Source organism: Pogona vitticeps, chromosome 5, assembly GCF_051106095.1.
Source record: "Pogona vitticeps strain Pit_001003342236 chromosome 5, PviZW2.1, whole genome shotgun sequence".
In the NCBI taxonomy this organism is placed as follows: Eukaryota; Metazoa; Chordata; class Lepidosauria; order Squamata; family Agamidae; genus Pogona; species Pogona vitticeps.
In genome coordinates, this window is record NC_135787.1 from 9783985 (window position 1) to 9802670 (window position 18686).

Consider the following 18686-nt stretch of genomic DNA (forward strand, 5'->3'; position numbering starts at 1 on the left):
ACCACTGCACCACAAGCCTGGTTTGCAATTGCCATGTTGTCCACTGAGGCCTACAGCGCTGCCGAGCTCTCCTCATTGCTTGGGTTGATTAGCAACATGCTCTTTAACCCTCTATTCACGCCATGCACAGAGGAAGAGAGTCTGAGCTGTGTGAGAACAGAACAAAGGCAGGTGTTTCCCAGCCTGACAGATCACACAGTGGCCGAACAATTTCTGGTGCAATGTCCATCCTTAGCTGTGGCAATTCTCTGTCTTGCGTTGCCTGCCAACCTGTAAACAAAGGCCTCTGCTACTAGACATAACATATGACACCCTGGTCGACCATACCATCCTGAACTCCCGCGATCCCACCTGGTGGTTGGAAGTGAAGCAGGTTAAGGAATGACTAAGGTTCATGTGGGAGGCCATCAAGAAATACCAGGGACCTGCTTGGAATCCTGGGGAGCTGGTGCCAGACAAAGCTGGCCTTGATTAGTGGTTCACAATCCTGGGTAACCCAGATGTTCTTGGACTGCAATTCCCAGAAACCTTCACCACTAGCTGTGTTGGAACTTTATGGAAGTTGCAATCCAAGACCCTTCCGCGAAACGGTAGGAGGAACAACCTTCAGAATACGGCCAAAGAGCCCAAAAAACCCACAACAACCTATCCAAGAACACTTGGGCACCCCCAGGTTGGGAACCTCTGGTCTTGATGAATCAATGATCTAATTCTGTACAAGGTTGTGCTCTACATTCCACCATGATGGGAACACTCACCTACCTGGGAAGCTGGCAAAGCCCTATTTTTTGACATCTTCATTGATCACTATTGTGTCCTCTTGGCTTGTGTGCAGAAACTTTAATCAAGGGTACAAATGAAAAATGGAGCTGTGCTAAATAGTTTACACACTGAAAGAGAAAAGTCAAGAACATGTTTGGCTCCATCTCAGCCAAAATGGTTAAGATGGTCACCAGTTGATTTCAATTTAATCCAATCAAGCTGCTTGCAACCCACTCAACAGATTTCTGATGCTCCGAGAAGCAGTGAAACAAAGGTTTTATAATTAGCAGTCAAGAACTGGTTGTAGTAAGGATTTGGGAACGAAAACAAATGGCTTTTCCCACCAAGCAAAACACTTGTTGAGATGCTGTTGGGGGTCCTGATCAAAGAAAGAGAAGAAATAAAGAGGCAGCTTTTCAAGGCAGGAATAGCACCGTGAATTATTGTTGAGTCCAGCATTTCTCCCCGTTTGCCCCACACGGTCAACCAACAATGTACATGAATATTTTCTTCTTAAAATGCATTTACACACATGAACACCCTTCTTATAACACCAGTTAACAACATGTCTTATAAAAGTGGTTTGCAAAAGCTTGTTAAGGCAATGCTGTTGAGAATTAAACAGGGAGAAGCAAATGATTCCAAGTATGGTTGTTTAGGTTTTTCGCGCTGTCTGGCCCTGTTTATGCATTTTTTCTTCCTAACGTTTCGCCAGTCTCTGGCTGGCATCTTCAGAAGACAAGAGCTAGAACTTTGCCTATGTTCTAATTCCTGTCCTCTGAAGATGCTGGCCACAGAGACTGGAGAAACATCAGGAAAAAAAACCCCTCCAAAACATGGCCAAACAGCCTGGAAAATCTACAACAACCATTGGATCCCGGCTGTTTACCAAGAATCCGCGGTCCTTGCAGCTCAGCATATGCATTCTGCTCAACATGCTACATACTGTGTGGCAAAAGCTATCTCAGTAGTGGTCTCTCTTGAATGTCCATTCTCCAGATAAATCAGGCAAACGCATGTTACATTATACTTCAAATCTTCATTACATTTTTGGGAAACATGTCTTCCCAGTCACTAGTGTTAACAGTTTGATTAGTGGAACAATAAGGCATCCTAGCAGCATAAGGGCTTCCTTGAAGTCATCACCAGTAAGTCTACAGAATCCACCCTGTATGTGTGTTCATGCATGAAGGATAAGAGTCATAAGAGGAAGGGGGGCTAATGCTGAGCTCTAGCAAACAGTAGTTGCCAGAGGAGTTAGGGCTTTGATCTTTGTCACCTGTCACCTCCCAGTGACAGTTAATTAAACCTTGGCAATAACTCAGGAAACACCACGTGCAAAACTTTTGCATTTTTAATGTTTCCCACCCAAAGAATTGAAGGAAAGCAGAAATCGAGGATCAGGGCCCCTATATTTAGGTATACAATCAGTAAGCCAAATCAGCATATTATTCCAATTTCCCTTTCTCTCATTCTAATTATTTGCACAAATATGGCATTTTGGTTATATCTTCAGCAGAAGAAAGACCATCCTGCTTCCTCTTCTCATAGGACTTTCTTTGGAATCTCCCTTCGTCCACAGAGTGCTGCCTCTAAAAAAACAGGGCTGCTTTCAAAAGAGGGAACTTATCACCACCACTGGGGTATCCACACATGAAACCAGAGGTAACATTTTACCAGTGAAATACACAGCTTGAACAAATTCGTCTTCTGGAGAACAGTTCCCAAGAATCCTTCATCCAATATTACTTCTGAAAAGTAACTTTTCCTAGCTCTGTGACAACTCGATACACCATGCCAAAGCCAGATTCAATGCCAGAAGCCAGATCTGTCTATCATTGGTGCTGGATTTTGAAAAATCCTCTGTTTTCTGTATCAAGTCTTTCTTGGCCATGGAAGGGAGGCACAAATTTAAGTTGCACGAGGTCTAGTGTTTCCATGATCCTCAATAATGCTCTGTTGTCACCTGCCTCTTGCTTAGCAGACCAGAAGCTACCTGGAACTCAGACACAGACGCTTGTGGGTTCAGGGGACGTTTATATGAGAACCTATCTGGTAAAGGTAAAGGTTCCCCTTGACATTTAATCCAGTCATGTCCGACTCTAGGACGCGGTGCTCATCCCCGTCTCCAAGCCATAGAGCCAGTGTTTGTGGGAGGGAGGGAGGCCACGCTGGTGACTGATTGAAGATAGGAGAGGAGACTAGATCTGGATGCTCCCCATCCAAGCGGGGTGAGTCAAGGCAAATCACATCAGAGGGTTGAGTGTCAGTTCGCCAGGCTGGGGATGGCCTTTGAGAAGAATGTTCAAACATGGATTGGGATTTTTCCAGACTTAGGTTCCTTTGAAGGTGGATGTCTTCTTACTCTTTTTGGTAGTGATGTCCGGAACTAGTTTAGACATCAATGGCTGTTTCAGTGTTGATGCCAAAGGTGTTGGAGTTGACATGAAGGTTTGTTTGGTATTAGTAAGTTGACTCTTTTTTGCTGATGTTTTGTAGGGTCCGAAGAAGGGAGTGAGACTTCTCTGGGTGGTGGTTTGACCTGGGTTGAGCCATGGGCTCCATAAGAGCTCGGAATTCGTGAGAATCCATGGGTGCACTTGGAACTGGTGTGGGACACAGAGACTTTTCCCAGATATGGGTATTTAGTCAAATATGTTTATTTTTAACAGCGGCCGTAGAGAACTTGCAGCAGTTCAAGCAGTACTGGATTTCGTGTCCTTCTCCCAAACAGTAGAGATACTTTGCATAGCTGTCAGGCAAGGGGATTTTTATTATCACAGCTCACACACTTGTCCCTAACACAAAGTGCTGATTCCTCAAACCCCAACAAATAAGTATTTTGAACAATGACTCATTTCGTCAGACCCTTTTCCCCCCTTTGAACAACTGGTTTAGAAAATTTGCTAATTCTCTTTTAAATTTGCTGCACACTCATTGTTAAAAATATATAAAGCTTAAAAAAAGAATGTAGACCTCCTGTAATAAGAAAAAAAAAATTAGCTCCCAGCTTTTTTCAGTTTAGATCAAACCTGAAGGACAGTTTGACTCCTTAACACAGATGGGCAGTTTGTGCCAGTTCTTCTCTTGGTCCTCAAGGTGTTCCAGTGCTCTGCCTCCTCTGGCAGGCACCCACTCAGATGGGCAGTTTGTGCCAGTTCTTCTCTTGGTCCTCAAGGTGTTCCAGCGTTCTGAGCCCTGCCTCCTCTGGCAGGCACCCACTCAGATGGGCAGTTTGTGCCAATTCTTCTCTTGGTCCTCAAGGTGTTCCAGTGTTCTGAGCCTTGCCTCCTCTGGCAGGCACCCACTCAGATGGGCAGTTTGTGCCAGTTCTTTTCTTGGTCCTGAAGGTCTTCCAGTGTTCTGAGCCATGCCTCCTCTGGAGGCACCCACTCAGATGGGCAGTTTGTGCCAGTTCTTCTCTTGGTCCTCAAGGTGTTCCAGCATTCTGAGCCCTGCCTCCTCTGGCAGGCACCCACTCAGATGGGCAGTTTGTGCCAGTTCTTCTCTTGGTCCTCAAGGTGTTCCAGCGTTCTGAGCCCGGCCTCCTCTGGCAGGAACCTACTCTTGAAGGAAGTGGGGTAGGGAAGCTGAAGCGCTGCCTCTGAGTGGGTGGCTGCCAGAGGAGGCAGGACTCAGAACTGCAGAACACCTGTTGAATCAAAGGCCAAACTGGCAGTTCATGCTGATTTCTACTCTTTAACATTCCAGGGCTATTGTTCAGTACTTTTGCATGTGTGGATTTCCCATACTAGAAGCTGACATGACAATCTGATGAAGTGCTGCCCATTTGCAACTCACACACAACTGACATCTTGTCAGACCTCTATGGCAGCTTACACTATTGGAGTTCCACACATATAAATATGTTAACCAGGTGAAGGCACTGTAGACATCAAATTAAAATGCAATGTTATTTCAGTTTATGCACTAAACTCTGTTTCCCTGTTGAGTGTAAGGAGGACAAGTATGAACTTGATGGACCTAAGTGTAACATGAAATGAGTGTCACCACCAGTTTTCCAGAGTGTATCTCTCTGTGTATCAGCAGCTGGGAGATATCATATGACGGAAGGTACAGCTGCATTGCGTGGGACATGGTGGCACTGCGGGTTAAAATGCTGGAGTCTCTGTGGTGCAAGGTCAGAAGACCAACCATTGTAAGATCGAATCCATGCAATGGAGTGAGCACCTGTCGCTTGTCCCAGCTCCTGCCAACCTAGCGGTTCGAAAGCATGCAAATGCAAGTAGATAAATAGGTACCACCTTGGTGGGAAGGTCATGGCATTTTGTGTCTAATCGTGCTGGCCACGTGACCACGGAAACTGTCTTCGGACAAACACTTTCTCTATGGCTTGGAGACAGGGATGAGCACCACGCCCTAGAGTCGGACACGACTGGACTAAATGTCAAGGGGAACCTTTACCTTACAGCTGCATTTAGTTCTTGATGGCCAGCTTCCTGGAGGCAAGTAACTAATTGGTCACTATGTGAACAGAAAGATGAACCAAGTACGCCTCTACTCTCATGCAGCCTGGCTTTTTATGCCATGCCCGTGATTTTAAAAACTAAACCTTGTGCAATCTCCCAGAGGCACGGAAGAGAAGGGCAAGGCAGAAGAATGAATGGGGAACTGGAAACTAAGTGTGGCATAGGTTAAGTAAGGGGTCATTGATACAATGAAAACACCAAGGGAGAAAGCCCCACCCAAGAAAAAGCAAAGTAGTCAAGCAGAATCACCATTCAAACATATAATTGCCAATTACTGTAGAAAAACCCCAGCTATTATACAGCTTGTACAATTAATAAAAGGATCACAAAAACCCTGTATAAATCTATAGTACTTCATACAAACCACAGTGTACATAGCATCTGGAAAACAGTGTGGCAATGTAAGTATCCAGAATAAATCACACTAGAGTAGGCCCACTGAATAAATGGATTTAGTGAGTCAACTCTATAATTTCTGTAGATTCAAATGGGCCTCCTCTAACTTTGACTTACTTTGCATAGTAAATCACAATTTAAGTAGGCCCATTTGAATCCATGGAACGTAGGGAGGAGTTGATTCACAAAATCCCCACTGATTCTGTGGGCCTACACACGATTTCAACTTGCTACATGAAGAGCCACTATTTTAGCCACTATCACTGTGAATGGACAAATATAATACAGTACTGCTATTTGTAAATATATCCACTAAAAGTAATGAATGCAAAACAGTAAGAAGCTGACAAAGTCTTACCAGCCAAATTTCTGACTACCTATGCTTATATAAGACAGGTTATGAGCTGCTAACATAAATAGTACACAGTTGTATTTACATTAAGAACAATATTGGCCGAAGGGAAAATTTAGAGATTGTTAACAAGAAAAGAATTGTGACTATAGTGGAAATCCATAATAAAGGAATACTCTTGATGCAATAGACCATACATAACATAATACTGGATGTGCCCATCCATTTCTATCAAAAAAATGCTCATTCCAGGATTGAGCTACATTGTATGAAACTGGTTGTGTTATAATTATCACGATGGGGAACCACAAAGTATTATTTATTTTTTAAAAGCCTTCGAGAATACATATTTTAAAAAACAGCAGGTCATTCTTTCTGATCATTAAGGCCATCAGAAAGAAGAGTGTTTATTTCATGACTCCAATAGGCTTCCCTTTTCAGCAATAAATCCATCCCAAATTCTCTCTTGTAGGAACACAGAGTATACTGTATGCCTGAGATGTGGACGGAGCAGAGTGTGCAGGCATCTCTTCTGCTTTAACTATGGCTAATGTGATGATACCACCATGCATGAATATTTGGAAAAATATATCTGCAGGTACCTTTATACACACCTTGGGAAACACTTTTATCATTGGCGGGGGGCTTGGAACCAATCTATCGCAGATATAGGGATCCTACTGTATGGCATGATTTAAGGGAGTAGAGATTACAGCACTTTTTCAGGATGAGTGGATGGACTTCTTAGCAGTTTAAGCCACAGAAGTTTTTAAAAATGGCCAAAGCCGAAAAACTCTCATTCAGTTCTGCCCCTACACATGGAAATGGTTTATAGATGTGTGCATGGGTCACGTGTACTTTGTGCTTAAAAAATAAATTTTTGTAGGTAAATATGGAATCCCTGTTCTACACCGTGGACAGTGGAACTCTACAGCTGGTACACATAGCATGCACACAACACGCATCTGAGCAGTGCAGGGCAGTGGGACAGAGATGGCTGTCAATTTCACTTCCTCCCCTTTAGAATTGTGGTCAAGTTCTGATTTAAAAGGCGAACAAGCTTGGTCTCGCCCTCCTCCCTTCTTGGGCACATCCTTTATTTTCACCATTGCATTGTCCGACTTTGGGATCGTTTTCTCTCTTGGCATACCAGGAGACTTGAATGAAGTTTATTTGGGAACTCTTCCCAGCTCTCTCTCACCCCAGTTGCAACTCCTGTCACAATAATTTCCCCAGGAACCTCTCTTTTCCCCCAAACATAGCAAGGAGGGTTCTGACTCCACTTTGAATGACCTTGAAGTTTCTTTCAGAGGCTGGGAAATATTTCTGCCCTTCCTAAGAAGAAGCTGGTTTGTTTACGGAATCTGAACCTCTGACCCCTTCTTCGTTGCTTGTTTTATCTTTCTGTTCTCTTTTAACACCCTCCCACTAGACCCTACTGCAGGGAACTGACTTCTCAAAACTAGAGGTGGGCACGAAGCAGAAAAACCAGTTGTTCATGATGGATCGTGGTTCGTTTTTCGGGGTTGTGCTGGGGGGAGACTGGCTGCTTGCCCGCTTCCCAATTCACCTCCTTATCTGGTCCTGCTGACGCCACCCCCATTGTCAGAAACAGCAGGCCAGTTTCCTTTCCCAGAGCTGAGCCTGCTGCCTCGGGGCTTGTGCCCATCTATCAGCTGGGCAATGGGCAGATGTGCAGAACATCAGGCCTGGCTCCTGGAAGGGAAGCCAGACTTCTGCCTCTCACGATGGCTGCCTCTCACGGCAGTGGCGGCAAGACCAGGTAGAGAGGTGATGGGGCTATGGGAATGGGTGGATGGGCATCCGTTTGCTAAAGCAAAACAAAGTTCTGAAGGGGATAAAAGTTTGGCCCTTTGTTTTGCTTCGGCAAAACAGGGATCCCCCAAACTGGGTTGCGAAGCAAACCACGATCCCTTCCGATTTTCCACTTTGTGGTTTGGTTTGTGCCCATGTCTATTCAAAACTCCAGGTCGTAGGTGTGCATCAGGTCTGTGCTTCTCAGCCTTTGGCTGTGCAGATGTTTTGGACTTCAACTCCCAGAAGCCCCAGCAAGTGTGCCCAACAGTAAGGGATTCTAGAAAGTTGAAGTCCAAAACAACTGGTAGATTGGAGGCTGAGAAAAACAGTTATTTTAGGTTAAGGGTCAAGCCCAGTTTTTGTGGGTTATATTGGAGGAACATCTTCCAGACCTTGAGGGAAAAAAACATCAAGCAATCATCCATAAGCCGCTAAATACTGTGATAGCCAGTGTTGGTTCTAATTCACTTTGGGTGAAGCAACCAGATTAAAACATACTTACTTACTTACTTACTTACTTACTTACTTACTTAATTAATTAATTAATTAATTAATTAATTAATTAATTAATTAATATGCTGCCCACACTACCCAAAGGTCTCTGGGCTGCTTACAGCATCCAAAATACAACAAAGATATGCAACAATTAAAATACAATTAAAATATATATAAAGTTGCCATCGGACCCACAGCTAATATTATTTCAGTTAAAAGCCTTCTGGAACAGGAAGGGTTTGACCTGGCGCCGAAATGTCATCAGTCTCGGTGCCAGACGAATCTCAGTCGGGAGGGCATTCCATAGTCTGGGGGCAGCTGCCGAAAAGGCCCTTTGTCTACAAGCCGTCCCTCTTACCTCTTTGAGGGACGGCTCTTTCAAAAGGGCCCCCTGGCTAGATCTTAACTGCCGGGTAGGCTCATATGGAAGGAGGCGGTCCTTCAGGTATCCAGGGCCCAAGCTGTTTAGGGCTTTATATGTCAAAACAAGCACTTTGAATTGGGCCCGGGCAGCAACTGGTAGCCAATGTAACTTATACAGAATCGGCTTGATACTTCTTCCTCAAAGGCAGTGGAAATATGGTTTGGGATTACTGGCAAACTGTGCAGTATCAGAAGGACTAGACAAGCCACAAATGCTTTGCTAAGGACTTTGATTGTTATGAAGCCTGCATTAAACTGAATGAAATTTCCAACTGTCTGTGCTGGCCAAGTTTAAGTACAACTAGGGTATTTTTCCTGTCTGTCCTGTGGTTAAAAATGTGAAACCTCAGAAGAGAAATCCTAAGTCAACATTACCAAGGTGGATAGACGACGTGAAGATGCAAAGCCAGATGTTTAAGAGGCAGGCAGCATTGACTGCAGATTCAAATAGTTTAACTCTACACTTGTTTCCATTGACCCAGTGAAGGAGTTAAAAAAAATTAGGGAAGTCCTTATCAAAGAATGAACCCACTGAATATTATATGAATGGCATGCATCTAACAACAATTCCAAGGACTTACCAATGGATTCTCAACATCGAGCCTGAAATGTACTGAATTAGGAATGCAGGTGTATCTCCACAGTCCTAAACTGCTAATTGGGAACTTGAATGCCCAAGGGGCGTCAATTGCATGCCTAGTTCTTTGTTCTGGTTCTGTTACCGAATTGCGAACTCAGCACTAAAAATTATGCGGGAAATCAGTCTTTATGCAACTTGGCATAAACGTTACTTAAAATAGCCCTTGGCTTGACTACGCCTGTGTGGCTCTCTGAAATAAATAGAAGCCTCCTGGCCACTGGAAATCAGGCTGAGCAAGAATCAAGACTAAATCCCCATTTGGTGAGTGGAAGTGGCAACTGAAGCTAGAATGGGGGCCAAGCATCTCGTGTTCTTTTGGGCACTGTGCCTTGCCTGTCATATTACGGTTGCAAGTAAGTACTATTGTGTTTTCCATTGCCATCCTTTCCCTTAGTTTGACATTAATCCTGGAAACGTTTCTGTTTCACGCTGCTAGCATGCTGCTTTTCTCCATGGATCTCAGAGAAGCATCCAAGCTCACAACCATCTTGTGAGGTAGACGGAAGTGGAGAGCTTGTAACTCAGAACCATAATTAGACATCCTATAACCTCTTAAGAAAGGTCTGCTTCTAATGGTGTGTTAACTGTCCTGTCTAGTTCTGCCCTGCGCTTCCGTCTTCCACCTTAGCCGCTGCACCACTCTGAAGTCATATTTGCGCTACAAGCTTTAAATCCTACTCTTTTCTGCCAGGACTTTTCTATTAGTGGTCCTGCTTAGGGATCAACAGTAATTTGCTGAGGTGGTTGAGGAGGAAGTATAAAGCCTGGGCTCCTCTTGTGTCTTTGACACAGGGGGTGTGCAGCCGCCAAGATGCAGTCAAGGATGGGGGCATGGAGGAATGCTGCATCCAGACAGAAGTGTGGAAACATTCCAGCACAAAACACATCCAGCTGTTTGACCAAAGGGGGAGAAAGAGGGGAGAAAATTTTAAAGCAGCTCTGCTGTACTTGCACCTCCTACCTTAAGAAGATGAAACAAGGCTGAAGGAAAGCTTTCTTCTGTCTGCCGACTCCTTGGCTCTTTCCTCTCCTCCCTTTGGTCAGCCAGCTGGCCTACAGCTAGAACCTCTGGTCTTTAAAAGAAAGAAAGAAAATGGAGGGGAAGAGGGAAAAGAAGCAGAACCAGGCACCAGGTGCGGGGAGAAAAAGGATTCCAATGGTTAGCAAGCTGCAAACAAGGTTGGTTTCCTCCCTTCTCTTTGGTGACTCCTATCTAGTTGATAGAAGTAAATTAACTCATGGATGCCTGACTTCCCAGATCCCTCTTCCTAGGATACTATTTGCACTTTTCCCTGCTGTGTTGTTAACCTTGACTGAGCTATACAGCCAGCCAAAGTCTTCTTAGTTGAACAAAGTCAACAATACATCTCTACAATCTTCTTGTTGTGATTGCATGTAGGTCCCCTATATCCACAGATCGGTTCCAAGCCCTCCTGTGAACGCTATACCTAGCATGCTCTCTGGCTCCCTGTAGTGCTCAGTTCTGATAACTCAGACATATATATTTCTGGGAATTTTTCTTTTAATATTTTTCATATTTTCAGACTGTGGATAAGTGAATCAGTGGATATTTAAATGCTGGAAATGCAAAAACCAGAAAGGAACTTATTGCCACACATGGTGGACTATGTAATATTGCAAGGAAATATTGGATTAAAATTCATACATGGACTAAGCAAGAAATACAATTTAAACCAGAAATCCTCTTATTTGAATTAATACCAAATAATATAAACAAGCAAAGCTATTATATAATATCACAAGTCCTGACAGCAGCTAGATTAGCATGGGCACAGGTATGGAAAGAGGGAGACCCGCCAAAAGCTGAATTGGTAATTCAAAAAAAAAAAAAAAAATTAGAGTGTGCAGAAATGAACAGACTAACAAAGAGACTAAAAGGGCAAGAAAATCAATTTATTATGAAAGCTGGAACCTATTCTATGAATGATGGGAAATAAAAGCTTTGTAACAAACAGAAAGTAAAATGAATAATATGGAGAAGATCTTGCTGAAAGAAATGTATTATTATACAAGAATGCTTGTAGGCTAAGCTTTACAGTATGTATTGTCTTTAGATAGAGATATATGCATACTTACATATATATACAGTAGATGCTTTTTTATATATGTAAGTTTTATGTTGGTTAAATAAAACAATTTAAAAAAACTCACTAGAAAATTGTTTCAAAATTGGGGTGAAAAACACAAATGTTGTAACATGGGGAACCATGAGCTCCTATTGTATGTGATTGCATGTGATTCCATTCTTTGGAATATATTGACTCTGTCCATGTCTCACTCCTGTCTGGAACCCTACAGACATTTTTGAGCCGGTGCATCTAGGCTGCAAGTGCCTAAGAGTGACGTCCCAATTCATCCGTCTTGCAAAATATGAAAGAGTAGAAATTTTTCCCGCTGGACTTGCCTGCAAGAAGATGGAAATCATGTAAGTGATTTATAGTGCTGAAGGTTTGATTTTTCGTGAAGGAAGCCACTGAAGTGCAATTAGGCTTTTGTAATTAATTCACAAATATACAGGTTGTGAATAGATGAAGAGACAGAGTATTAACATCACATTAAATGTCCCAAATTTTCCCCCTTGTTTGTTCAATGCAATCAGAATAGCATTTTTTTAAAATCAGAAAATATCCCCCCCAAAAAAGGAAGTTTGTTTCTTTCCAAAAAGGAAAGAAGCAAATTGGTGCCAATATAGGGTTTCCTCCTTATTTTTCTTTCATTCACCATGCAAATAATGGTTTATTTTGAAATAAGAAATGGTTGGAGGGGGGAAGGTTTAAACTTTATCCAGATCTCAACCATTTCTGGATTCTATATTTGTTTGATCATTTTTACAATTTGTATACGCGCCGTTGTTAGCTTTATTTATTTATTTATTTATTTATTTATTTATTTATTTATTTATTTATTTATTTATTTATTTATTTATTTATTGGACTTATATACCGCCCCATAGTGCTACAAGCACTCTCCGGGCGGTTTACAATTTTTTAATTATGCAGGCTACACATTGCCCCCCCAGCAAGCTGGGTACTCATTTTACCGACCTCGGAAGGATGGAAGGCTGAGTCAACCTTGAGCCAGCTACCTGGGATTTGAACCCCAGGTCGTGAGCACAGTTTTAGCTGCAGTACAGCGTTTTAATCACTGCGCCACGAGGCTCATATTGTCCTTTAATTATGTCAGCTGCCTTGGTTCCTTTTAAGGAGAAAGAAAGGGTAAAAATATTTTAGATACATGAAATAAATAAATACCCTCTAGCTGTCATCTTGATCCAGTTTGGGACTGTGCTGGGGATTGGAAGTTTTGTGTTTCCTTTGAAGTAATGACATGAATGATGTTTTTAATCTTTTAAAAGATAGACCGGGAAGAGATTTATAACTCGTGGGCATGAGTAATATTTATTTGTTACTCCTAAACTAGCGGTTATGTGGGGATAACGTAGTAGAGTATAGGATCAGTTGCGTTGCTTAACTCATCAGTTATGAACAATGAAAGAAAATAAATTCTCAAGCTTATTATGAATAGTCAGAGTATTAACTCTTTTGAATACGGTAGAGTTTGTTGGGGCCTCACAGGTACTGCATGATCCTGGAAGCAGTTCATATTTGTGTAGGGTAGGAAATCAGGACCTGTAACACCCCAAACCAGACATGCCGTTCACCTCATCAAAACAGCCTTTCCCAGCAATTATTCTTGAGTTTCTTAGTTTAGTCTGTGCTAACTTAGCTGGCTTGGAAACCATGACTTCTTCAAATGTTCTTGTTTTACAGAATCACGTTAAAGGATGGAGCCAAAGTATGTGTTTCTCCCACGGCTAGATGGGTGCAGAATTTGCTGCGGATGCTGCACAAAAGGTAAATTCATCAATACCTTTTTCCTTTGCTTCTTATATTTGAATCAAACATTGGTCTGTCTAGCATACCCTGCTACCAGCAGTTCGCACATGGAAATTAAATGTATTTCTCATCGAATGCACAACTACAACTAATCACAAATAAGCGCACCCTTGCTTTTTGTTCAGTCAGTGAGTGCTGATACCTTTTTTTCTGAAGTGATCCTGCTTTCAGCGCTTTTCCTCTAAATTTATGGCATGCATGATTGCCTGTACCAGTTCAAAGCGATGGATATGTCCAAGAAGAATGTTGACAGTGGAGTGTCTCTTTTTTTAACATTCAAGTGACAGTTTGGCTGAATTGATTTAAGAACGTGTAAAATGAATTAGAAAAGCATAATTAAAAAAATACAGAGAAAAAATGAGGCTCCCGCTTGAATGGGAAGTTTCTGTTTTACAGGCATATTATGTAGCGCTGAAAGGTATACCAGTACAGCCAGAACATCCCACTCAAGGGAGCACCTCCCATCTCTTCTCTAAACAGTTTTTAAAATTATGCTTGTCCAGTTTAGCACTATGTCAGATAAGCAATGCAGTTTAAGAAGCTGTTCTGTCAACTCAGCACTATGTCATTGATTTTTTTTTTTGAAAAAATAATCTTGATTGGGTGATGCTGAGGAAAGAAGAGGGTGGAAAACTTGTGATTCCAGTGAGTATTGTATTAGTTTGAAGTGCAATGTGGACTGTTGCCCCTTACATTATCTGTGAAAATGAAACAGTTCTTGTGAATGAGAAGAGCAATTTAACTGCCATAGGGGCTTTAAATCAACTTGAATCTATCTGAGACAGCCTCCCTGTCCAGTTGCATCCTTTAAGGGTTAGGACAGTGGCAGCGGGCGTCTCCAGTTTTGGAGATCCTGTGAATCACGGCAGGTCAGGGGCTCCCAAACTGTGTGCCGTGGCTCCAGGGGGTGCTGTGAAACTCAGACAGGGGTGCCATGGGAAAAGGGATGGAACATAGAGCTATGAAGGATGTAGAGATGCTTTTCATAGCTCTATCACAAGCTAGCTTTCATAGCTCTATGTCTAACAGGAACCGGAAGTGGAGGCGATGTGCCTTCCTCTCCTTTCCCTATCTTTATGCTCCTCAATGGAAGTGCTTGCTGGGTAGCCTTGGGAGTTTTCTGTGTCAGAACATGGAAGGAATTAGGCCCTTGGGAGCCTACCTCCCCCTTGGGAGGGGGTGGGGATGAGATATTTGATGTGTGTGTGTGTGTGTGTGTGTGTGTTCGTATGTGTCAAGATCCAGCTCTTGGTAGGATAGAGAGCCCTGATGGCCCCTCCGAGCCAGGGGAGCCGTGGCCAGTGGTCAGAAAATGAAGGGAGTTGTGAGGCCAAAATGTTTGGGAACCACTGCTCTTAAGTTTGAGTGTGGTCTTTATGGGAGTTCTCCATGGTGCTGAACCTATTTTGGCATAGCATTTAGTACCTTGAACAGCTCCTTCGAAGGGTTTAGCACTCAGAGTGGGTTCATAGCAGCTCCGAAACTGGAGCCATCACCTGCTACCATTGGGCAGGAAAACTCTGACCCTCTAATTCCAACCCAGGCCATCAATCTGCATTGAGCAATTAGCCTGGTTTGGTTTTGGAATTGGGAGATAGCACACTCTCGTGATTTTTTTTATTTTGCATGTCTCATATCTTGGGCACTTAGCACTGAAAGATTTGTGTTTCTGTGGGGACAGTGGTGTAAGAAGAAGAAATACACCCTTACTTTAAAATGTGATATGATTATCAGAGCAAGACAGTCCCCTTAAAGCATTCTTCTCCATGCAGCCAGGACAATGATACAGCGACCATCACATCCCCACTGCTTTTCCTTCCCTTCCCTTGGAGACCAAGGAGTTAGGGACAAATAACAGATTTAGGGCAAACATCTGCTTTGGTTCCGAGGAGGAAATTTCTCATTTAAATCAGTTTTTTAAAAAGAATATCTGGTAAACACAGCAAAAGAGTAGGTTTGTCATTTCTCTGGTTATCTCCATTTAGTTTGCTGGGTGGTGCATTTTATAGGCCTGCATTCACAGGGATTCAGTTTAGGTTAAGTGATGGCAATTGACATCTCCTGCAGCTCCTTTTTCTCTATTACCTACTTTTGCTCTACATGTTATTTTTCCTGCAGGAATGAAAGATCCTCTTGAAATGAACTAATGCTCGAGATATTTCTGGAAAGCAACACATGAGATGATGCAAAAGTTTCAAATGTGAATGTCTGCAAGTTCCAAATGTGAAGTTCTGGAATTGTTCCTTGAACTGATGGCCTTATAGGCCATCCTACTCATTTCTAAGATTCTATAAACGCAATTTTCCTTCCTTCCTTCCTTCCTTCCTTCCTTCCTTCCTTCCTTCCTTCCTTCCTTCCTTCCTTCCTTCCTTCCTTCCTTCCTTCTCTTCCTAATCTTTGCAGCTCAGGTTGTTTGGCCCAAAGTTTTTCAGGAAGCAGGACTGCCAAAAAATTTTGCCGGATGTAAAATTTGATTTCATAAGTAGCCCCTTAACACCTTCTCGGTTCCCTTGTAGCCCTTGAGCAGAGATAGGAATCATGGCTCACAGGCTCCATGTGCCTCCAAAAAGTTTTGGGGAGAAAAAAATACTTAACAAAATTGCAAAGTAAAACAGGAAATTGTGTTTCTCAATGGAACATATCTCATTTAGAACAAACCTCCCATTTTTTAAAAGCAAAAACAAAACAAAGTGGTCTTTTAAAATTAGAACTAGAAGTATTTCCCCTCTCTTTAGGTTTTTCTTCTTCATCTTACTTTGCAAGTAATGAATTGGCCGGCTGGCCCTCCTGTCTATAAGCTTGCTGGAGTTGCAACTGAATCTTTCTTCCACTCAGGTGGGGGGCAGAATTCTGCCAGCTGACTTTGCCTAACGATAGGACCCTCCCTCTTGGCTAGAAGAAAAGTTGATGGAAGTACAGAGGTTTCAAAGGGAAGCTAAGAGTGAGGAATAGGGGTTGGAACCCCCCTCCAATTCCCTTAGCTCAGCGTGAAATCATAACAACCCCTAAGTGCAGTCTGAAACCAAGTTGACCATCAGCGTTGTAAAACATAGCTCTGTCCTTTCTATCACAGAATTCCTTGCTTGGGGACCCTGGCTGTTCAGCTTGTTTAGAACTCACCTTAGTAAGTCAGCCCTTTGCTTTCTAGGGCACAAAGGGCTTAAAATCTAGATTCAAACTGGTGCGCAATAATCTGTTTAGTCCATTTTGGTGTAGGAAATAAATATTCATCCCATTGTACTCTAGGCAACTTGCATGTTCTGAGCAAGTGGAATTGTCCATGGAAGCTCTCCTTAAAATATATCAGTCAACCCTTTAAGGTGCCACAATATTTTTCTCTTCTTTATATAATATTTTTCCTTTGTTTTTGACCTGACAGGCTAGCGCAGACTGACTACGGCTACCTCTTCTAAAATTACATTTTCAAATATCTGTTGGTTTTTAAAAAATGCTCCTGAAATGTGAATAAGAATCAAAATGTGATCGATACTCAGTTGTGGTTCTTGTTGTTTATGCTTTTGTTAGCAGCAAGTATATAAAAATGAAGGAATAAAATTGTCTTTTCACTTTTAAAGTGTGCTTTTCATCAGATCTATTTTTGACACTTCAACGTTCACATCACTCTTCCGATATACACTTCTCCTTTCCACAAGACCCTGGGGTTAGGTGTGCCAGGCCCCCATGTAGTTCAAAATCCATGTATAATTCTTATGCCTCCCCCCCAAAAAACATAACTACAAAGCATAATCAGTTGATTAACACAGAGATACGCATATAGAATAATTCTGTCTCTCTTGAGGTTCTCTTCCATAGTATAGTCCTTGCCATAGAGTACCTTGTTGTGTAGTCTTTAAGTCATGTGCGACTCTTTGTGACTCCCATGGACCAGAGCACAAGAGGCCCTCCTGTCTTCCACTGCCTCCCGGAGTTGGGTCAAATTCATGTTGGTCGCTTTGATGACCCTGTCCAACTATCTCATCCTCTGTCGTCCCCTTCTCCTCTTGCCTTCACATTTTCACAACATCAGGGTCTTTTCTAGGGAGTCTTCTCTTCTCATGAGAAGTACCTTGTATAATGAGCCTTAAAGGTTCTCATGGTTCCCTGGATCTTGAGTCTGAATTAGAGATGCTGTGTTTGGGGTCAAGTAGACCGCTTTGACACCCTAGTTGTTGAACTCAGGTGAACGTGCAGGAGAATTGATCCAGAAGAATCCAGGTGGGAAAAGAGGGAGGAAGAATTTAAGCTAAAATTGTGTGTGTGTGATAAATAAAAGAAGACAAGGGATGTAGACTCTCTCAGAAGGAGCAGCCTGAGTAACCCATTGTAAAAATGGAAGCTTCTCTCAGAATCAAGGCAAACTAAAGCCCAAAGGCTCAGAGCAAGCAAAATCTCAAAAGTAAAAATTACGTGAGAAGAAATGAACTGAAAAGCATCTGCAGGTAAGCATGAATCTAAGGATGCATCAGACTGGGAACATCTTCTGTAGGCATAACCGTATTCCATGATAGTTAATGGTTGAATGGAAAAGACACAACGTCTTTTTTCTCTTCTGATGGCGCTTCTAAATCCTTTTAAACATCCCAGGTAGAGATCTAATGAGACACCAGGAAGTAAAAGCATATAATTCAAGGTGATATGGTTAGTGTTAGAACCAGGGATGAAAATAGGTACAGACACCAGAGAATGTTAGAAATGTTTTATCCAAATAAAAAAAATGTTAACAGAAAGATAAATCTCTACAGGTATATTGACAAAAGAGTTTCCATACATTCTTTGCTCTTATGCATTCTCACTCTCACACATACATACACTTTTTTGTTGCTGCTAGACCCTGTGAGACACCAGATTGTTGGCCTGTCCAGACTGGCCATTTTGGTGTGGGTTGGATCGGACTACAAAGGGTCAGCTGAGGTCAGGAGGAAGAGAGATGTGCCATTTGGTTCACTCTTTTCATTCAAACAGCAAATGACCCTTTGTAGCTCTATCTGTTGTCAATAACTTCCCCTGAAGTTATTATTTTTTACATGTGCTCTGATGATGGGAAAAATCACTTTATTTAAATTAAATTGTTTTTTCTTTGTGTGTCTGGTTTTTTCACAGATCAAGAAACTGCCTGCAGCCGCAGTTTCGATAGCAATATACAGTTAAAGGGAAAAAAAGTTTTCTAATTTTAAATAAGGTGATTCATCACATCAGTGATGATCTAGCAAACCTTTAAAAAAAGAGCACTTTCCCTGACACTCTGCAGAAGGTTAGATGAAGGGTTCCGTTTCCAATATAATGAAATTGCTCTCAAGCCACTTCAGAATATCAGAAATAGACACTGGAAGAGTCACAAAACTCTAATTTAGTCCATTCCAAGTGACCCCACTTGCTGGGAGTGAACTAACCTG

The 18686-nt window shown here is 42.3% G+C and overlaps 1 long non-coding RNA gene across 1 annotated transcript; it reads left to right on the top strand.

Annotated features, from left to right (window-relative positions):
- The first annotated feature begins 10444 nt into the window (after nucleotides 1-10444).
- LOC110085242 (uncharacterized) lies at nucleotides 10445-11782 on the top strand. Its single transcript, XR_013545762.1, has 2 exons — nucleotides 10445-10555; nucleotides 11696-11782. It is a non-coding gene; the product is annotated as an uncharacterized LOC110085242 (long non-coding RNA).
- Nucleotides 11783-18686: the final 6904 nt, after the last annotated feature.